This window comes from Mus caroli, chromosome 12 (assembly GCF_900094665.2).
Source record: "Mus caroli chromosome 12, CAROLI_EIJ_v1.1, whole genome shotgun sequence".
NCBI classification, from domain to species: domain Eukaryota; kingdom Metazoa; phylum Chordata; class Mammalia; order Rodentia; family Muridae; genus Mus; species Mus caroli.
Genome location: NC_034581.1, coordinates 40,406,244 through 40,424,673, shown reverse-complemented (window position 1 = coordinate 40,424,673; position 18,430 = coordinate 40,406,244). Strand labels below are relative to the sequence as shown.

General features: G+C 40.3%; 1 protein-coding gene across 31 annotated transcripts in view; it reads right to left on the bottom strand.

The window, feature by feature from the left end:
• Positions 1 to 18,430, bottom strand: part of Nrcam (neuronal cell adhesion molecule) — a 261,656-nt gene that overhangs the window by 213,069 nt on the left and 30,157 nt on the right. The gene's annotated exons all lie outside the window — the stretch shown is intronic.

Sequence of the window (18,430 nt, the reverse complement as noted above, 5' to 3'; positions counted from 1 at the left end):
GAAGGAAAAAAAAGAAAAGAAGCCAACAGGCTTTGGGGAGAATTGCTCTTCCTGAGTTCTGAAATGGCCATGTGGGGAGCAGGGGCAGAGTTGTGGCTGTCGCTGGCATGGTTCTCCTCACTTCCTGGCTGCCTCACCTCCACGGGGCACTGCAAATTGAAATTTCATGATGTAGCACTTTGGAGTTGGGCAACAAGAGGCGTACCTGATCTGAATTTGCTGCTGGCAGTGAGACAAGACATAAAACACACCCGGGAGGAGGATGCTGTCATGGAGCCACAGACCACACACAAAACAAGGTCTTCCCACTGTGGCTGGAGACCAGGCAAGTTAGGGTTGATGTGTGCAGAGAATGGAGAGAAATGTCACCTGCTGAAGGCATTGTTTCCTGACTGCCCACCACCACCACTGCCCCAACCAAAAGAAGACAGAGCTGCCTGCACACCTGAAGTGATAAATGGGACTGAAATGGAGATGAACTATTTCATATTCCTTACAGGAAAAAAAAAGTAAGACCACCTACTAATGACCAATGTATTGTACAGTTCTCTACCACAGCTTGTGATGTGCACTGTAAGCAGGCCTCTCTTCTCCAGATCTGCATCCACTCCAGTATCTTCCTACTCCCTGGTTTCTCTGCAATTTCTTTAGATTCATGCCCAAGTCACTGTTGATATCATTTCTTAGGTTATCACAGCAGCAAAGTACCTGGTCTGTGGATGGTCTGGTCCATCCTCACCCAAGTGCCCAGATTAGGAGTCTAGGAGCCCCATGTTCTGTGTGGTCCGGGGGCGTTGTTTGGGAAGAAAGGGGAATATTATCAGCTTACACAGCCTCACCCATGCACTTTGCTTTATTAGTGTGAAAAACACTTTACAAGTGACCTGCCATAGGCTCTCATTTTGATAGTGAGAAATTCAACTTTTACAAAATTTCTCTGGCAAAATAAAACTCTCAAACCCTGGAGGACTTGCGAACACCAGGCTATGTTTGCCTTAAGTTACCAGATAAAATAATGTCCATAAATCATAAAAGAAACCCATATTGTAATACTAGTTATGTCATAATTTCTACTTCTGTCGCTTGATCTTTAAACAAAAATTATATCCTGCAGTTTATAACAGTTTTCAAAGGCTGTATTTGAACAACTGATGTCCCTTTAAGTCAACCCAGGTATGTGCTTCCTCTTTGAGGTATCTAGTTTTTGTTTTGTTTTTTGTTTTTTTATTTTTGCTTTTCAAGACAGAGTTTCTCTGTGTAGCTCTGGCTGTTCTGGAACTCACTCTGTAGACCAGGCTGGCCTCGAACTCAGAAATCCACCTGCCTCTTCCTCCCAAGTGCTGGGATTAATGGCATGCGCCACAACTGCCTGGACTCTAGTTTATTTTAAAATCATTACAAAATCATAAAAGACAAACATCACAACATGATGGACCTCAAAGAACCTCTGAGCCCCATAGTCCTGAGGTAGCATGTTCTCAAATCAACATGCTCATATGCTAAGTGCATAGACCTGGGGGTCCTAATGAATAAATATTCAAATACAGAAAGAAAGTTACAAAATAGACCTGCAAGAAGTTTTGTTTTGTCTGCTTCTTTCCCCCGGAATACAATTCTAGTTACTCTGACTGTATTTCTTTTTCTTTCTTTCTTAACAGATGCATGCTGTTATAATGCTGTCAGTACAAATCGACACTCATCTTCCAAAACTTTCAATCATGTGAGCCTCTTCCTGTGGAGACCATGGGATAATTTCCTTGAGGAAGAGAAGGTGAAACAGGAAGCAGTCTTTTAAGATTTAATAGGCTTCTGGGAGAGTGTGCAGGGGTTAGCAGTCCTGGCTGTCCCTGAAACTCCCTGGGGCTTGGGTCCCGTTCCCAGTGACTTAACTGGTTTAGGTGGTGACGAGACCTTGATCGGTTTTTAAGGCTCATGCTGATATATTACAGCTATACTCTCCCTGAGGTAAACTTTTCTTCAACAGAGTACTAAGAACTCTGTAACAAGCAGAGTAATCCAAAAACAAATCAAGCCATCTGAGGGGCATATTCCTCTTACAAGTGTGTAGGGAGGGCTGCCTGCCTGAACCCCTTCCCAGGATGTTGAAAAGTGGGCTCCCACAGCAGCTGATGAAGATCTTTGAAACTGCATATTTCTTTTTGTTGTTGTTGTTTTGTTGTTTTTGTTTTTGTTTATTTGGTTTTTCAAGACAGGGTTTCTCTGTATAGCTCCAGCTGTCCTGGAACTCACTCTGTAGACCAGGTTGGCCTCGAACTCAGAAATCTGCCTGCCTATGCCTCCCAAGTGCTGGGATTAAAGGCGTGCGCCACCACTGCCCGGCTGAAACTGCTTATTTCTTATACACCACTTTTATCCCAGATCAGCATTTGGCATAAAGTAAAACAAAGGAAAAAGCCTTGTTCATCTGTACATAAATTTTTTCTACATTTAGCATTAGTCTATTTTAACAACAGCTTTTCCTCTACAATGAAGTGAATTAATATATCCAAAATTTTATACTCACAATTTTCCATTACCTCATTTCCCCCCCCCCCAAAAAAAAAACTGTTGGAAATAGTCGGTACTTTCTTCAATTCATAAAAATACTTGTCATAAATGTTCTGTGAATGTCACCAGCACACCATTATCTGTAACTTCCTTGTCAATTATTAATTTCCTTTTCTCTTTTCCATAAGCCCCAGTGTGTAAATATACTCTAATTTTTGAAGATTCATTTTTGACCTATCCAAGGGAAATCTTTTAGAAGTAATATATAGGATGTCTTGGGTGTGGGTAGGGTCTTACTCTTAGCCCAGGCTTCTTTCAAACTTGGGATCTTCCTGCCTCAGCTTGCAGAGTGCTAGGATTGCATATATGCACTACCATACCAGACTGCCCCACCCTGGAAGTTCAGACAAGGGAAATTTTCTCTACCTTCTAACTGCACTACAAATTTCCAGGTTTCAATTTCTAATGTCAAAGACAAAAGACACCATTGGAGTTTTACTAACTACAAATAATCATTTTCTAGATTGTTCTATTTTACCAAAAGTGACCAGAATGAACTGTCACAGAAAATGTTGGTAACTTGCCTAACCCAGTATTTAGATCAGATGAAAAATTCCATGAGAGCACTATAGACAACTACTTGCTCCTTACAAATCCTAAACATTACAGCCTTCAAACCAAAGCTCAACACACTCCTCCTCCAGGATACCTTCCCTGAATCATTACCTTGGAGTCACTCACTTTTATTCTTCCTGTTCTCTCATCCCTCAATGGTGTAGAATCAGCCAGAATTGAGTTTTAAAATGCCCTTTGTATCTCTCATTGGTACCAGTAACGTAGAAACACAGAGGACAGGCAACCAATGAAGGTCAATAAGAACTTATTAAACACTTAGACCACCTTGGGTTTCTTACTTATTTTTTTTGTGGTGCTGGGAATTGGACCTACAGCCAGGCATCAAGGTAGGTCACTGAGCCTTAAGCCTCAGCCCAAATATTTATGACACCAAGATATCCGGATAATATACATTTCCCAGGGTTTTGCATTGTCCCCAGTCTTTATGCCTTCTTCAGCTTGTCTGTGCTTCCTTCCACACAATTTCCATAATTACTTACTTAGTGCAAAGTCACTTCACCACTGACATAGTGGCTCTCAACACTACCAGCTGCCTCTACCACATGACTCCAGCCATATGCCCACCATAGTAGGAGCTGTTGAAGCTCCACACCTAGTCCAACATGGCTGTTATGAAGACTGGCTCCTTGAGACACTTCTACATCCTAAAATAATACCATCTGTGGAGTATAGGACTGGATTCTATGGCTACCAATAAGCTTGGGAACAACAGCTTAGAAACCCAGCTTAAGACCCAATGGAAGGCACTAGGCTAAAGTACTTATCACTCAGGCGTAAGAAATTGAATTCTCCATTGATCTCATTTCCCCCCCCCTGTGGTATATCTTATTGCTGCAAACTGGAGCAGGGGGAGCAGAAATATTATTAAATGACTCCATAAAACATCAAACACAGAACCATCAGGTCTGTGCCTGCTGTGCTGAACAATGGGCAAGGCAGAAAAAAAAGTCCGATAAAAAGAAATAATAACTGCTTCTTAGTTAAAGTGGTTGCCCTACATCCTAATTTGTTCCCATAAAAGATTAGAGGGCTCTGTGGCTTGGCTGCAGTTCCTCCTGTGTGGTTTCTTTTTATTTACCTAGATTTTTTTTTTTTTAAGCAGTGGCTCTCTCCAGCTGCACCAACATTTTCTTCTGAGAGATGCCACAAACTTTTCAGAAACAATTTTGTTGTCTACACTCTAGAAAAATGACTCTTCTGCAAAACAATGGAGCCAGCTGCCATTTCTTGCTGTCATCAGGACCAAGATAATTCATCTCTATCCAGCAGGAATATCACTACAGGAGGTTTGAACACCATCCTTGCTTCATAAGATTGCAGAAGAAAGCTAACACGTTTCTTTCATGATGCTAATGCCTGTTTTAAGCAATACTTAACAGATGTTTTGGGACATTCTCATAATGTTGACATTGTTGACAATGCTAGACAGAATTGCCTTATGGGAAGCAAACACTAAATCCTAGGCATGTGGCAAAGAACCTGCTTTACTGGAACTCTGCTCTGTCATCATTTCTGAGATGAGAGAGATGTTTCTATGGCAACAGGCCACATCTGCTGGCAGAAGGCAGAGTTTAGGGGACTTCCTTTTTCTTTCATTTTATGTCTAATTTCGTATTACTTTGAGAAGGAAATAATAACAAAATTCTTCCTTAAGTAGGCACATTAACACCCGCAAGGAACATGTTGGATTTTTATACTCTGGTCCCAAGATGTGAATGTCCTTGTCCATGTCCTTGAAGGCACAGGACTCCTTTCAACAAAGCAGATTAAAGGAGATAAAAAGGGAAGAAAACTTCATGAAGTCTCATTGTCTATAGAATAGTGCACACATCAACCACCATTACCATTCACAATTAACAGAGCTTCTCAGACTTTTTCTGGCTCCACCTATGAGAACCACTGAAAGAAGCTTCACTCTATGACTCCGCCCCCAGTAGCTCCATGCTGTTCCAGCCCCCTTGAACTTAACTGAAAACATCATACACACACTTTGGGTTTTTTGGTTGTTTTGTTTTGTTTTGTTTTGTTTTTTCCCCCAGAGAAATTTGGGCGCAGAGGAATCACTTCTGAGATGTTGCTCTTGTTGACTATTCTAAAACTTCCTACTCTTCTTTCCTAAAGCAGTAAATGAATAAAGTCATTGTCGTTGTTCTGTTTGATTTGTAGCTAAGATTTGGATCCTGAAATTTCATGACTAACACTGACGCTTCTGGTTATTTCGTGAGCTAACAGCCAACAACAGCTCTATAATTCCAGTAACCGAGGTAAGCGCTCTAGCATTCAACTGAGATTTCATGTCTTAATCACCTATAGAATATTTTGACTGGCTCAGAACTCAATCCCCACACCTCTAGGGATTACACACCACACGTGTCCCTTCCTTCTTTCACAAGTCAGAAAGGATGCTGATGTGCCTAGCTTTTACAACAACAACAGGTGACGAACCCTCACTGGCATCTTGTTGATGCTGTGGCGGCCTTTAAGATGCAGTGATTTTCCAACAAATTAGCAATACTGTCCAATTCCAAAGCACAGACTCCCAGCTTTTTTAATTAAAGGTTTCTTTAGGTAACACTGCCCCAATGGGATCCACAGTCATTATTTGATCTGAGGAGTGAAAGCCCTGTCCTTCAGAAACTACTCCGCTTTAAGAGCTTGCCAGAAATACACCTGTGACACTACAATTGATATATGCCTCACAGTGTCTGGGGTTGACACCGCCTATTTCCTTAAGAGTCATGGCTGCCATAAATAGCAGCCTTCCCTCCAGTTCAAGGTCAGTGCACAGAGCATGCTGATGTGTTTCTGAAGCAGAGATTCTCTCACCAGACAAACGATCTCTGTGCATCTATGAGGCACACAATATTAAAGCATATCTTGAGAAGAAAGACAAACCCACACACAGGATACATGCAGATGAGTGTCTCCAGGGAACCTGGTGACTGCTGAAGTCCTTTGCAAATGGCTTAACAGATGAGACAACTGGTGGCTCTACTTTCTGAGCTGCCCAGACCACAGCCTCACTATAGGAAGGGAGACTTTTAATGGTTTCTTTTTGTTTTTGTTTGTTTTTTGTTTTGTTTTGTTTTTTGTTTTTTTGAGACAGGGTTTCTCTGCTGTCCTGGAACTCACTTCGTAGACCAGGCTGGCCTCAAACTCAGAAATCTGCCTGCCTCTGCCTCCCAAGTGCTGGGATTAAAGGCGTGCGCCACCACCGCCAGGCATGTTTCTTTTTTCATGTACTGTGTGTGTGTGTGTGTGTGTGTGTGTGTGTGTGTGTGTGTGTGTTATGCGTTCACTCATGTGCAACACTGTGGACCACCGAAGCACTTAGAAAACATATCGTCAGAGCTCAGCACAGGGCTCAGTGGATTAGAGAACTTGCTATGTAAGAATGAGGACCCAAGTTTGAATCTCCAGCACCCACATGAAAAAACAGGGTATGAGCATGTGTCTGAGGGACGGGGCAGAGATCAGACACAGATGGATCCTAGGAATTTGCTGGGTGAAAGCCCAACCAAAACCATCAAGATTTTGTTCAGTGAGAGACCCTTTTTCAAAGAAATAAGGAAGACAGCAATATAGGGAGACACCCAGTATTCTTTTCCGGCCTCTCTGTGAATACAGAGAGGTATGTGCATCCACATATACCGGTGCCCATATACTTATACTACACACATCACATATGCATACATGTACGTATACACACAAGAAAATATATAACCATTCTTTTTTTCATTCTGTTTTTAATTCCTATGAAGATTAATATTTAATGTAGCTGATTTAAAAGTGTTTAATATAGTTTCTACACAGAAATATAGCATATAAGGTTTTTCTCTGGCTTATTTTCCAGAGTGGAAATTTATTTCAGCATCAGTAAAGAAGCCTGTGACTATTCAACAAATTCAACATCATGGAGTAAAAGTGAGGTCCAATAAATTCATAGCAAGCACAGATCATGGGGGAGATTTCTACTTCAAATTTGCAAACTTTGAGAGTTTTGCCCACTCTCGAACCTCAGAAGACATCTGACAGTCTTTTTCATAATGAGAGACACTAACAAGATTTATGCAGACTTAATTAGTTTGGCCCTCACATTGGAGCTGTCTGCTCTGCTCAGTGTTTACCCAGTGGATGCCTTCCCATCCCTTTCTGAGACCTTGCTTCATCCTTTCTTTTAAGAACTTCCCTCAACCTGTGAGTTTTCTTCAAAGACAGTGTTAGTGATCTTGCCCCTGCAACACACTTCTCTTCTGCCAATTCTTTCCCCCAGGGAACCAGGGAGCCTCAGACAGTTTATCTCCAGATAATCTCCAATTAGCTTCTTCTCCTTCTCCTGGCAGGCTCACTCTCACAACTTCCTCTTGCAAATCTGCCTCCTCCTAGCATACTTCTCCCATCTCCAGGAGGATACGGGAGTTAAACTGTCCGTCTTTCTGCTTGACTGTTTTCCTGTTTACCTACTGGCTAGACATAAAACTTTTTAATGCCCTGAGAAAACAAAGTTGCACCTTCTCGCCTGACCTTGATGAACAGTCAATTCGTCTTTTTGTCTTTTTCTTTTTACTGCTGTTTTGTTGCGTTTTTTATTATTGTTAAATGTTTTTAACTTTTAAAAATGCTTTTTCATTTTTAAAATTATTTTTTTGATTATAATATAATTACTCCATTTATCCCCTCCCTTTCCTCTCCTCAATCTCTCTACTATACTTCTTCTTGCTCCCTTTCAAATTCATGGTCACGGCCTCTTCTTTCATTAGTTGTTGTCACATACATACATAATACATATGCACATAAAACATACCTAACATATACATGCATATACATACACACATACATTCCTAAGCACATAAACAGAGCTCTGCTCAGTCTGTATGATGTATGCATGTCTTTAGGGCTGACCATCTGATAGTAAATAACTAGTTGATGATCTGATAGTAAATAACTAGTTGACCATCTGATAGTAAATAACTAGTTGATCTAAATAACTAGAAATAGTCCTGTGAAGGACTATTTCTCCTGCTCTCCATATTCCTTAATTGGCCATCCTTCTTTGTGTAAAGATGAATCTGGTCTGTACTCAGGTGTTTGTGTGTGTGTGTGTGTGTGAGAGAGAGAGAGAGAGAGAGAGAGAGAGAGAGAGAGAGAGAGAGAGAGGAAGGGAAAGAGGGAGAGAGACAGAGAGAAAGAGACAGAGAAACAGAAAGAGAAACAGACACACAAAGAAAATCAGAAGAAAATCTTCATCTCTATAAGGTTAGCATCTCTATGACACAGTAAAATCACATTGATATAAATAAGAAATGCATGTCAACTAAAATTGAAAACTACAGCCGGGCAGTGGAAGAAAATGAAAGACTCAACTCTGTTCTCTATCATACCCCAACATAGCACACAATGAAAAATCACTGCACATGGCCAGTTAGGAAGAATTTATTATGTTTATATACAAGTTTATCATTATAATAGAGGTTTGAGAAAGGAGATAATATATGTACAATGTAGTCATAAGCAATATAAAATAATAATAACCATGTGTTACATGAAACGAAATAGACTGAAATTATAAGAAATTACTTGAGGTGGGTATTTGCAAGCTCTGACTTAATTCCCAAGCTTAACTTTTTTATACAAATATTACCTATGATGTCACATGTTACTTGCAAATATTTATGTCTCTTATAATTCTATATTTAAATATATATAGTTGTTCCAGAGCATAGACTGCTGCAATTTAATTTAAAATATACAAGCTGAATTTATAAGGTTGAAAATAAATTGTTGTTAACCTTTCTGATAAACTTTTGAATGATGTAAGCAAACCTTTATCAACCAACAACAAAAACCGTGCTGAAAGTTTTCAGTGAGAATGTCTGTCTACATCACTGTGCTAGAAGCACAGTGAAAGCACAGGAAAGACCCCAGAAGTAGACATGCCATCATCTGTCCCACTGAAGTTTCAAATTCTACACTGTTTTTTTATGATTAAGTTATTAAAGAAAGTATATGTGGCCAGGCAGTGGTGGTGCATGCCTTTAATCCCAGTACTTGGGAGGCAGAGGCAGGCGGATTTCTGAGTTCCAGGCCAGCCTGGTCTACACAGTGAGTTCCAGGACAGCCAGAGCTACACAGAGAAACCCTGTCTCAAAAACAAACAAACAAACAAACAAAAGAAAGAAAGTATATGTGTATAGTCATGAAAAAATACACCCATTAGAAAACAGGCCTTCTATGGTGGGAAACTATCATGGAAACTATCAGTTCTACATCAGTTCTTTAGAGGAGAACTCAGTTCCAGGATATGAGTGCATTGTTCAGGAAGTAGGTGTTTCGGTCATCACTGGTGTTGTCATCTTACTAATAAATCACCTTAGGAAACCATCAGACCCAGGCACAGACACAGTGTGTGCTCAGTTCTGTCTTACACAGAAGAGGGAGGTACCACCTGGACTTCAGAAAGAGGTATCCTTACGACCTGCCATAAAGTATGGTCCAGTAGGAAAGACCCTGAAAATGGTACCTTCCACATGACAGCATCTGAACCTCACTTCCTCCAGCAGCTTCATTCCAATGCTAAGATTAGAATCAGTTTCTTCTACTCTGAAAGGCTCCCTGAGCTATAGAATACAAGCCAGGAGCCTTCAGAGTCCATATTCTGCTCCCAAATAAATGTCTTTAACACGTTACATCATGATTTAGTGTGAAATGCTATGGTATCAACGTGTATTGGTTAACTTTTCTTATCACTGCAACTGGACAACTGACAAGGAGCTACTTAAGAAGGGACAGATTTATTTTGTCTCTTAATTTTAGAGAAGACAATCCATTGCCATGGAGAAGACACGCTGCCAGGAGGCTACACGGCAGCAGCGGCCACACAGATGACTGAAAGTGAGGATAGGCTATAAATTTCAAAGCCTGCCCCTAGTGACCCACTATGTCTGATTCTTAAGGCTCCCAAGACCTCCCCAAACATTGTCTGGCAACCTGGTGTTCAAGTGCATGCACCGATGAGAAACACTCTACAGGCAGAATGGTAACACATGGCTAGATGATATTTATTTAGTTCTCAATGTCAACAAGCACTTACGTCATTTCATAAATACATTTGGGAGTTAAGGCATTAAAAGTTGAGGCTCAGAGAAATTATTCTATATAAGGGCACCAACCGAGTATCTGAACTGAAGTACCACAAGGTCTGTATTTCAAACTCCTCTGTGAATGTGATATCTTTCAAACACACTGAAAAGCAGAGAGTATAAACCTAGTTCTGATACTCAGTCCTTAACTGAAAGCACAAAGATCCTTCCTGACGTAAGAATACATTACAAAGAGAAATGAAGTTTTTCAGTCCAAATGAAAAGGCAGTTGCGATGTGAAGAAAGGAGACTCTGCATTCCCTCAGAGAAAGCACTACCAAGGACAGTACTGGTTCTGAGAAGGTACTTAGGAAACATACCATTCTCCTATCCAGAAGTCTAACAGGAATCAGAAATGACCATCTGAACAAAAACATGACCTTCAAATAAGGAGCAATTTAGGTAGCCATGCTCTGTGGTGAAAGAGCTTCCCTATCCATCTGCCCCCTACTCCTGTTACTTTAGCTGCAGCAAGGTGGTCCTCTCATTTTTATCCTGGGCCTCATTCCCAACCATAGCCCCAGTAGGGAAGAAAATATCACTGGGGCCACTGGGGCAGGCTGAGCACAGGAAGAGAATATATCATGAGCACAAAAAGGCAGAATAATAGAGTGGGAGATGAGGGCTATCTTTGGGGAGGAGGGCTGTGATATAGTAGGGAAGAAGGCATCAACTGTAGAGCTAATACTGTTGTTTCTCAGGATGAGTAGAAAGGATAATGATGCAATGGATAAAATTATTAAATTTTACATGAAGGGCAGTTAGCTAATGGGAAAAAGATTGACTGGAATACAGAGAAGTGCATAAGTGAAAATCTTAGGAATGATAAGGTAAGAAAGAAAGGTAGGAAGGAAGAGAAAATGATGAGAGAGGGATTCAGGGTAGGATTCGATGTGGAAGGAAGGAGGTTTAAGCCACTGCACAGCTCTCAGCAGAGATCTCTTAATAGAGCCACAGAGTCAGCTCAGTCAGAAGGACAATCTGCACACAAAATGAAAATTATTATCTGCGAGTGAGGGCCATGCTTATCATGACATCATGTAGGAGGCGAGTCAGCAAGAGTCCTGGTGTAAATCGAAGGCTGAACTGAGCTACACCATGAGTTCAAGGTCATCCTGGGCAACTTAGCCAACCCCCTTCTCAAAGTATCAGGCGCAGGATTATGAGTGAATGATGGATCAAAAGTAAAAGATAACTTCAAATGTGGCAGGAGGCTTGCTTTCCATGAGAGTTCTGGCATGCCAGCGAAGCAGTTTGGTTGACAGAGCTCCTAAACCAAAGCAAGTGGCCGCATAAGTATTCCAGGTAACTGATTCGGCACAGTGAGATCAGAACCTTATTTTTGTGGCATTCTTGCTAAACCTTGTTACCTGCCATGGCCCACTTAAGCAGAATGGGTCACTTTTCTTCCACTCAGGGTCCTCAGGAGAACAGAACTGAGGCACTCAGAGGCTACTGCAGGCAGGAGAGAGGAAGCCACTTTCCCTCATCAAGCAAGATCTGAAAGTTAAACAGTCCTCGGGAAGCTCAAGAATTGGAGACTATTATTCACATCACAGAGAAGATATCCTTTCTTTGAGAGATTATTGTAGAGCTTTGCCTCACTGAATATGATTCCACATCTAAATCTACTCTTGTCAGGACTTCATTCTTGTATGCTTCTTTCTCCCATCTAAGCCTACATCAGAAAGCCCACAGGTGCCTGGGGCAGTGGTTCTGCCTGTCTGTATCACCCATGCTGCTTTTAGCTCAACACCCATTCCTGCACTTAAACATGAAGAAGCTTCCTCCAAGTCCTCAGTCCCAGATTTAGCCGGGAGTTGACTGACTGGGTGAGGACATCAGGTTTCCTACCAGGAACGGACTGTCGGAGGGTAATGGTGAGGGGGAAAGAGTTAGCCCAAAATTACCTCTCAAACCTCCCGTAGCCTTCTGTAGAAAATGATCTTAATGTTAGCCTTGCTGAGCAGTAAGCTGGGATTCTGCAAAAAACTGTGCTATAGGTTCTGAGAAGCCCTTCAAGGAAAGCAGTTAGAGTGACCTCATGGGACACTTCAGATGGAAATTACAAAGTCAAATAATTCCTGAATAAAGTAGTATGTCTCCTGTCAGGAAAAGAACTAAGATGTGGAAGCAGAAAGGAGCCATTTATATGGTAGGTTTAAGCAAATCATCTTCAAACCCCATAGCTTTTTCAGTTGGACTTGAATTGTTGCTATTGATTCTAAAAGTTGAATAACGGGAATGTTATCTTTTGCTAGCATACATAGTGGACCAAGTTGCCTGAGTCAGTAGTCATTTCAGGGAAACTGAGAAGTGACTTGTTCCTACATGAAAATATCAGAGAGGGAACATGCTGGAAATTGATTTTTAATTCACTTTTTTAATCCTCAAAGTTATATATTATCATTGAACAGGAATAGGCTGATAAATCTAGGGTATGTATTGCACAAGTATATTACTTCTATTTCATCTGCAGTCTATCACAATTAGATTTACACACTTCCAAGAGAAGAGGGCTACAGAGAAATGCTGAGTATGAATCTTTGGTCTGTTCTTTTAAGGACAATGTGGAGCTCATGCCTGGATGGCACAATCATCCATAATGATTGCTGTAGGAAGGTACAGCCTGATGAACTAGACGCTCCCAGTGTCATGGAACTCTTTTTACACACATGTTCATTTGAGCAAATTTTTGGGGTGAGGTGTCATCATTTTCATTAGCTTCTAAAAATATTCATGGTCCCAAAGGTTAAGAGTTTTTGCAATAAAACATTAGTAACATGTGAAGAAAATAGGGCATTTGTGGAATACAGTAAATCAGAGAAGCGAATCTGTTCAGATAGTTTCTTTTAAGTGAGGCTAGGCAGGTAACAGAGATGGTACAGTGCTTTGGCATGGTCCCCAGCATCTATATAGAAGGCTTGGTATAGGGGTACATGCTATGGTAATCCCAGAGCTGGGAAGGCTGAAACAGGCAGATCTTGGGGCTCACTGTCCAGCCAGTGTAACTTAATCAGTGAATTTATGTCCCAACAAAAAAATCCTGTCTCAAAAACCAGGTAGTGTGTTCCTAAGGAGAAATAATCCTCTGATCACACTCGTGCACCTGTGTACCCACAATAATTTCCTTTTTTACCGATATTTACTTCATTTATATTTCTAACTGCATTGCTAATGGTTTTTCTCTTTAAACAGAGACTAAAACACATGTATAATTCTAAACCTCCATCACCCAGACAGAAAGGGGGAAGGAGGGAAATTATGAATGAATCTGAGCCTGGGAGAAGTGACCATATATACTGTGTTAAGTTGGTGTACTTTATATGTTGGCTGGAGAAAGCCTTGGTAGCCAGGCGTTGGTGGCGCACGCCTTTAATCCTAGCACTCAGAAGGCAGAGGCAGGCAGATTTCTGAGTTTGAGGCCAGCCTGGTCTACAAAGTGAGTTCCAGGACAGCCAGGGCTACACAGAGAAACCCTGTCTCAAAAAAACAAAAAACAAAAAATGAGAGAGAGAGAAAGCCTTGGGACTCAAATTTAACAGTATGCCTCTCCCCTGCACTCTAGTATGTTAGTCAAAGTTCAGACATGTACCTCTGGAAGGTGGTTGCCTAAGTAACTGTCTTTGACTTATGGTTCTGACACATAATTTAGTTATCAATGGTTCATCTAATAAATACAAATCCAATGTTATAGGATAACATACAAATTAGGAGCCATCCAGATAACAGCATGGTCCTGCTAGTGTGTGGCTCAGCTAATTATATTGGCAAGCCCTGTGTCGTTCTCATTGCTACGGGGGTTTAAATAAACAGGTAATGTTGTACCCTGGTTCGTGGCTAGCATAAGTGAGTGAAGAGCAAGATACCATAGGGAGAGGTGCCCTGGTTCAAGAACGCCCAGACCGTCCTTCCACCATGTTAGGAAAGCAGAGCTCTCGCACTGCTGCTTTGCTTTAGGGTCTATAGCAGCCGACATTTTAAAATTAGGAACCACAGAAGCATGACATTTAATGCATCAATTATTTTAAAGAGTGACTTTGAATGTCTAAGGGAATATAGCATCTCTAAAGCAGGGCTTATTATGCCTGTGTGACTAAGAAGACAGGACCATCTCTGTGACTGAGACTCCACATTAATCATAATATGACTACACTTCTATTCATGTGCTCACTGTGAGCAGCAACGATAACATTGCTGTCCATCTGATAAGCTCTTGTGATAGTGCACAGTTTTGCTCCCAAAGTCTACCATGGAGAGTTATTATGGAGACAAGGGGATACATGTTCATATTTGGTATGCTCTGGACACAAGGCTTGAACACAGGGTTTGAAACTTTCATCCATTTTTCTGTATAGAATAGTTACTTAGCCACATGGTCTTATAGTTCAGAAGCATTTGAATACATGTTGTTGGCCATCAGTAAACTCAACTTCATTCCGGCCAGATGAAGTCTGTACCTCTTTTCTTTCTCTGAGAAGCAGTATTTGGGGTGGAGCTGAAGCTCACCCATCTCAATTAGAAGGACTAAAATGAGATAGGTAGCCAGCTTTGTTGAATAGAGGAGGTCCTGTCATTTTCCATGATACTTTCATGACAATGCTAATCACAAGTAAGTACTACAACTTTCCCCTTAGCAGATTTACACCCCCTGCCATATAATCTAAATAAAGAGCACACTAGTTTATTTTGTTAAGCAAGAAAAGCATGTATTTATTGTCCTGTCCCAAAATAAATGCTTTTGTATTATTTGTTATATTCTGAATATCTCAGACCTTACCTCAAAGCCCATAAGTATTCGAGGAGGGTCAAAAACGATTCAAACATGTCAGATGTTCAAACCTCACACAGATCCTGCCTACACATGGAAAATCCCCACTCCCTCTACAGGCTTTCATTCTCCATTGTGTGGTCAAAGTCAGCTATTGCTGCTTGATGCTGCCCCAACCTCTGGCTGAGGAAGTTCATACTCATTTGTTTTCTTCATCATCAGTCCATTTCTCTCTGTTCCTAGCATAAAAGCCCTGCTGCACTTGCACCAATAGTCTCCAGTGTTTCACAAATAACTCATCTTTCTGGGATTTCTGCTTTTACATCCTCACTTCAAATCTCAAGGCACCCTCAGAATCCTCCATTTCCTTTTCTTCCAGGAAGCCCGCTCCAGCTATAGCTAGTTCCCAGGGACACTCACTGCCCTGAAGATCCAACTGCGTAACCTCTCCCTTCTCCATGACCCTGCATCTAATGAGGGAATTGGACATGCAGATATTACTGTTTCTGGTCCACTGGTCCTCTGTCGTCTACTAAATGAGCTCCTAGAAGGCAAACGGTCCCCATAACTCCCAGAGTGACTCTAATTGGCTGAGAAATAAATTGTCTTCCCTAAGTTTTAATTGACAAAACAACAACAAAACACTTTTACGTTCTTCAGTTCTCAAACTTGAGTTTCCATCTAAATCACCTGTAAGATTCTTTTCAAGGAGACAGCTGAGCCCCCTCCCCAAATGTCTCACTGTTAACTGGGGAAGAGAGATAGCAGACTAGCACAGCTAATAAGTCCCCAGGTGATACTGATGGTCACAGCTTGAAGGAACCCCTGTGTGAGAACTGCAGGCATAGTTTATGCCCTTGAGCAGAAGACCCTGACTAGCAGTAAGAATATAGCAGAAAATTGTGGGAAAAGCAGATGACGGAGAGAAGAATATGGCCTCTTGACAGTGTCTCTTAGCCATGACACAGCCGTGGCATGGCATGATTCTAGTTCAGTCACTCCTCTGTTAAGTTGGGCTAAAATTGTCTACCCCATTTGTAAATATTACTGGAAAGATTAAATGTAGCCAAAGGTGAATAAGGAGCTAATATGTACAAAGGTAATTTGCAAATGAAGATACAAACATACATGTCCTTGTAATAAAATGTTAAATATTTAATAAATGTAATTCTGAATTGTTAAGCCTAAGATGTCCAAGATTCTAAGACAAATGTTTGATATATACACTGCTTGCTTTTATTATTATTTCAATATTGTAAAACAAATAAATACTTTCATGATAATTCCTAATCACAAATACTACAAATTTACTATTGGGAAAAAGAAATAAATTAATTATTACCATGATTACTTTATTGAAAATATTTGAAATCATATATCTATACTTACATATATATGTTTATGTATCCTTTTTACACACATACATTAAGAGAGAAGGGGAAGAAATTAAAACTTCAAGATCTTCTCTTTTTAAAAAAAAAAAAACACCAGTTAAAAAAATAAAATTTTCTGTGTGTAGAAAGAAAATGGAGTTTGGAAGTTAAAATAACTATAATCATTTTAAAACTGAAACACAGAGAAACCCCACCAAAGTTAATTCAATCTTGCTCCCAATTTATTGTTAACTATTTTCCTGCCACATGCCTCTTTATTTGAGTGATTAATCATCAATCAAATTTTAAGATTCCCCTGTGGTCTCACAAGCTACAAATTAGGAAAATGAAATGTCTCCTTCACCATGGATTCAAGATCCATGACCTTCTGGAGTATGTATAATAAAAAGGGGTCATGGGTCACTGATGACAAATGGGCTTTGTGATGGATGACTAAAACCAGAGAAAAGACACAGTGGAGCACAAAGTGGTTAAAAAAAATAGTTGATTAAATACCCTCATCATTTGTACCTAAATATATTCATATTATATACATGAAAGTGTACAGATGCTTGCCTTTTTGTGCATTGATTCCCTATAAAGCTTGTTTTAAGGAAAATCAAGGTACCAGAGCTTTGTACATGTGACCCTTCAGCTTGTAAAAAAAAAAAAAAAAAAAAAAAGGCTATATATTCATGTGAATAAAGTCACAAAGACTGCAAAGCAAAGGGATCCTGAGGTCCTTGCACAAAAGAAAAGGAGAGAGGGCAAGCAAAGTTAAAAATCAAACAGATTTGAGCACCATGGTCACTAAGCACCAGGGCATTCCGGCAGAGACGCTTCCCCTCTGTGTGTGCGACTGCAATACAGAGACAATAGCTCCACAAACATTCTCCTTGACACCAGTGAGTAATTTCATGGAGTTCAGTAGGCATGTTTCAGACAGGATGGGGCTCCTTTGCTTTCTATTCTGGGCATTTCTCAGACCCTCTTACTCTCGGCTTCATTTACCCTCAGTTTTCAGTTCCTGTGGGGATGTTGGAAGAAAGAACAGAAGCAAAAGAAGAGCAACAACAACAAGAAAATTTTTAGTTTGACACAAGCTTTTGGCTATATTTTCTTTCTTCCTCCTTCCTACCTTCCTTCCTTTCTTCCTTCCTTCCTTCCTTCCTTCCTTCCTTCCTTCCTTCCATCCTTCCTTCCATTTAGAAAAAGCTTCCAAGTATTGGCCAGCAATCCAGCTCTACAGTCTATAACAAAGAAACTATGTGGCCTCATGAAGTTGTTTTTTTGTTTTTTAATTTGTTTTTTGTTTTGTTTGTTTGTTTGTTTGTTTTAATCAGAGGAATCACTAAAATATACATGAAGTGCTAAGGGTTCAATTAATAAAATTTAATTTTTTTTTACTTCAATTGCAAAATGAAAGTATAGGTCAATGTAAATGACACTTCCGCTTTAACACAGTTGATTATTTTTAAATGGATTCTCCCCACATCAAAGAAAGATCTAGTCTATTCTCCTTATAGAAGACCTTTCCTGACTCTTCCAGCCCAACTGTTTCAGAGATGCCCATAGTGCTTCCTGAAACGAGTTAATTCATTAATGCCATGCCAGCACTGCTTTCATTTATTCACTCAGCAAGCATTTATCAAATATTTAATGTGTATTGAGCCCTGCTTTACATGCTAGAGACATAAACATCTATGTCCCATGAAGTTTACATTCCTAACAAGAAGGGCTAGAGTAAATAAGAAAATCATACTGTATTCAAAAAGTGGTAGTAAGTCCTATGAAAAAAATGAAAACAACAACAACAACAACAAAAACCTTTATGGTCAAGTAAATGGAACCAGGAGAAAGAGGTAATGATTTAAATAAGGTGACCAAGTTAAGTTTCATTGATATGCAGGGATCCATCCCATAATCAGCTTCCAAACGCTGACACCATTGCATACACTAGCAAGATTTTGCTGAAAGGACCCAGATATAGCTGTCTCTTGTGA